At 37.3% G+C, this 4,851-nt stretch overlaps 1 pseudogene; it reads left to right on the forward strand.

Annotated features, from left to right (window-relative positions):
* The first annotated feature begins 741 nt into the window (after positions 1 to 741).
* Positions 742 to 860, forward strand: LOC118606037 (annotated as a pseudogene).
* The last annotated feature ends 3,991 nt before the right edge of the window (positions 861 to 4,851 follow it).

A 4,851-nucleotide genomic window follows, 5' to 3' on the forward strand; every position in this document is an offset into this window, starting at 1 on the left:
AATCATGGGGTTCTCTTGATTTGGGGTCCTCAGTTTTCTATCTTGGATGGAAAACATTAGTGTTTTAGATTTTTAGATGACTGGCTTTGTTTTGCAGGGGTTTAACATAGCTGTTCTCATTCCAGTTTAGTTGTAATTGGTAAAAATAGTTGGATTTATCTCTCAGGCTATAAGAAATGGAAAATGTTTACTGGATTCATTTTGGAATATTTTAACAATAAAATATTTGAATGTTGTGGACAAAATCATATGCAGTTATTTTTATATTTGGCATCTGTTAATTAAAATGTCACATCACAATAAAAATTAAATTGGCCTTAAAAGTGTAAGTATATAAAGGTCTATACATTTGCACTGTACTTCTTTTTAAAGTTGGTGATTAGAACAAAAAAAGGTTTATGCGATATTATTTGATTAAATCTCCATCTTTTAAGGATGCAAGGCCATGTAAAACTTAGAATAAAACAACAGGAATCCAATGTTTCGTAAAATACATTTACCACACGTTCTCCACATGGATGTGCTGAATATGCTCTCTATACTATTTTGTAAGCAGTGTTGACTTTTATTTTATGCTCAGAAATCTTTAAGTCCCAAAAGCGTTAAAATTTTTGAATTTTTAAAAAGTCTGAGAAAATGTTTACAATAATCCAAGTATATTCTTTTGCTCTTTCATTGCATTTTGATTCAAGATAGTCTAAATAATTTTTATAGGATAAAACTACTTATGGAAATAGTATGGTCTACAGCCATGTCACCCTGAACAAGCCCGATCTCATCTGATCTTGGAAGCTAAGCAGAGTGGGGCGTGGTTAGTACTTGAATGGGAGACCACCTAGGAAGACCAGGTGTTGTAGGCGTAAAAAATAAAAAAATAAAAAATAAGGAATTGTAAGCTGACAAGGTCCTTGCAAACTGAGATGTGCAAGAATATAGATGCCTTGTCCAGCAGTCTGAACAAAATAAAAAGCTTAAAGAAATTAAGGGAGTGGGGGCAGGCTGGGGGAAAGTTGCTCGATACACAGACCTTCCAGCTCCCAGCCCTGTCCTTTGCCTCTGGCCTCCACCCACTTGCTTACTCTCTTTTTCTCTGTCCCTCCCTCTGCCTTCTACCTGATATGAGCTGCTTTCAAGTTATGACCTTACCTATCCATGCTAAAGGATGTTACCAATTACATTTGTAATAAAGGAATATTAGAGTGATCAAGTCTTATGTACTAGCAGTCTGAGTGAGATGGCAAAATGTGTCACACAATGAAGAACAGTGCTAAGCACTTTGAGAAATATAAAACTGTCACGAGTCAAGATATTGCCCAGCCTTCATTCTGGTTTGAGAGAAAGTGCTAATTTATTTGAAATAGTACTACTAATACAAAATAATGTTTTTAAAGGCAATTTATGTGTTCTGAGCTATAAATGCTTCAAGGATTCAAAATAAAGTGGTCCGGTGATGACTTTAGTAAGCAAGGAAGGTTGCTTTGAAAGTTGAGTGGTCCCTAAGGACTGATATGATTTGGCTAAGCAGAGGAACATAGATGATCACAGGAGGCACAGGAGAAAAAAAAAGTTATGCGAAGAGAAATAAATGTATACAGTACATTTATGTGACGACAAGCTTCCCTAGAGCGGGCAGTATGAGGTTTTAAGGCCAAGCAGCTCTGTATTGAAGAGGGCTCTAAATACCAAAGAGAGGAATTGAAGCATGTAAGTGGGAAATAAGGAAACACCGTGTAGGATTTTGTTCATTTGTTTTCATTGTTGCTTTTAAAGCAGGATTATAATATATAAAATAGATACTTCAATAAAATTATTCTAGACCAATGTGTAAATATCTACCCAATGGCTATAGTGGTATTTCCTCAGATTACAGGATCATAGCATAACAGAGCTGAGAAGGAATTAAAGATCACTTGGTTCATGAATTGTAAACAAGTGTCCCACGAGCAGAATATGGTTCATGGACATTTTGCGTGACCCTAAGAGTGATTGAAAAATTTGAACCAATTTTTAAACATTGGGAGATTACATATGAAATTTTGGATTTGTGTCTTTGCCTAATAAAATCATGTTACGTGCATTACTATTACATCTCTGCATGTAAACAATGTGCTATGGCAGAGTGGCTGCCTTTTTTGGATAGGGTGTGACTTCCAGGTTGACACGGTGCCCAATCAGGAACTCTTAGTCAGAGTAGGCACTATAAACCTTGGTGAAAAATAAATATGGGCATTTTAGTACTTAAATCTATAAAAGATTATTTCATGTTCCGTTAAATTCTAATGTGAGACAGACACACTCTCCTTCTGCTTATAGGTATGACATGAAGAACATTTAGCTTCTAAAGCACTGCAGAAGAAAAAGAAATGGAGGAAAGATACTGGCTCCTAAATGACTGGTTCAGAAGCTACACCTATCATCTCTGCTCACAGTCTAGCATATGGTTCCAACCTATCTACAAGAGAGGCCAGATAATGTAGGTGGAGAAAACAAACTATTAAGAGTAAGTCAGCATAGAAGAAAATGTGCATTGAAGGATACTCACATGCATTTAAAATGTTGAATGGGAGTTGATGGCAGGAAGCCATATGAATTACCCATTTGGTAGTTGAAAATATAAAACTCCTCAGGAGTGAAGCCAAAATAGATATTGGAAAGTACTAGTTTAAAGGGGATAAGTGAAACATGCAAATGAGTGATGCCAAAATAGAGATATTTAAAAGTATTAGCTTAAAGGGGGGTAAGTGAGATATGAAAAAGAATAAAGCCTTAGATAAAATTTGAATTTAATAGCTGAGAGGACATTTCGATGACTGAGAAAACAAATTCATTGTATTTGTATCTTTTGATTAAAGCACTAAACCCATCTCAGTTTCCTTAAGGAGGCTTTAGGCATTCAAAATTCATAATATGTGGGGGCCTGGGTGACAAAACAACTGCAGAAGTAACCACTTTTAGAAGTTCATAACAGTAAAGTGAGCCACTGAAAAGGCCCTTTTTCAGGAGTGTTTTAATCACGTCGTCTCACCCCGTTGGTGAGAAACAGATTTTACCTTGGGTTATGGAGCTAGACAAACACACAACTGACATTGAACAGATATTGACTGCAATTTATTAGTCACACGTACTCACAGTGGGGAGATGAGTATACCACATACCATGCAGGACAAGAGGTTGCAATGGGAGCAGAATGACCAATCAGGGCAGTGGGAGCCAGGCTTTGTAGTATCAAGAGGATGGAGTACCTGCTTTCCACGGGAGGATGTGGTTGGCTCCTCTGAATAATTCCTCAGGCTTGCAGGGAACTGAAGCAGGGACTGTGCCTGGTCCCTATGATAACGCGGGTTTTTTAACTCTAAAATCTTATTCCCAGGATCAGAGTGGGGAGGTCAACTTGTGATTAGGCCATTTGAGATACTCCTGCTTTACCCCAAATGTTAAGGAACACATAAATGTAAGCCTTAAATTGAGGCCTTACTTCATATGAAGAATACAGGCTGTTAAGAGGAAAGTTAAAAAACAAAACAAAACAAAAACAAAAACAAAACACTACAGATAGTTAAGAGTAGTGCTGCAAAAGAAAAAGACTACAGCAGACACAAAATAGACATGTGAGAAGCTGAATGATGAAAGGAAGGAAAAAAAGGATGGCAGAAAGAAAAACCTGGGAAAGAAGGCTCCCCTCCAATTTTTCACAGGAACAGTAGTAGCATGTCTTTCTTTACCTACTCTGTGTCAGGAAGTGTGTGACATACTTTCTATAAATTATTATATTTAAATTAGCTACAAAACTGTAAAGTGGTCAATATTATTACAAGGAAATAGATATTCAGAGGGGTTGCAAGTATGTATTAGCAGAGACAGACTCTGAATCAGCTATTTGCATTCAGTGATTTAATTGGGAAGAGACTTTTGTGGAGGATTGGGCAGAAGACTGGGCAGATGAAGACACTGAATTGCAACCTCAAATGATCCTATAGAAATCTCTGGAACTGGGCTAGTCTTTCAGATCAAGGCAAAAGTGAAACTTCTGCATCAAACAATCATTGCAGAAAGTCTGCCCCAGAGAGGAAATATAACCTTGGGTGAAGTGGCTCCCTTCAGCTGAGAGCAATTCTCAGAGAGGGACTCACAGCTGCCAGCCTTCAACATTCTCATCCCCTGGGGGGACTGGTGCTGCAGTCCTGAAGGGATGATCTGAATGCTGTTCTATAGAATACGCTTCGAAAGATTACACAACTTGTTGAAGGTCACGCAGTTATTACTTTTTGGTGCCATACTTCAAACCCACGTCTATCTGATTCCAAATTCACATTCTTACCTTAATATTCTGCAAGCAACTACTGTAATGCAGCAGTGGGACAGAAATGTTCTCCTGGAAATGCAATTGCTTAGTGAATCTGCACTATAAGCTCAATGGAAATACATTCTGAGCAGCATACGCTTAGAATTACAGACATACCTCATTTTATTGTGCTTCATTTTATTGTGCTTTGCAGACACTGCATTTTTTACAAACTGAAGATTTGTGGCAACTCTGTATTAAGCAAGTCTGTCAGAACCATTTTTCCAAAGGCTCAAATGACGATTAGCAATTTTTGGTAATACAGTATTTTTTAATTAAGGTATGTACATTGTTGTTTAGACATAATGCTATTGCACATTAATAGACTGCAATATAGTATGAACATAACTTTTATATGCACTAGGAAACAAAAAAAAATTGCGTGACTTGTTTAATCACGATATTCACTTTATTGCAATGGTCTGTAACCAAACCCTCAATATCTTTGAGGTTATGCCTGTATGTCATGTCTCTGGCCACTGCAAAACCTGCAATGTGACCACATTCAT

The sequence above is a fragment of the Rousettus aegyptiacus genome, unplaced genomic scaffold, assembly GCF_014176215.1.
Source record: "Rousettus aegyptiacus isolate mRouAeg1 unplaced genomic scaffold, mRouAeg1.p scaffold_m13_p_7, whole genome shotgun sequence".
Taxonomy (NCBI): domain Eukaryota; kingdom Metazoa; phylum Chordata; class Mammalia; order Chiroptera; family Pteropodidae; genus Rousettus; species Rousettus aegyptiacus.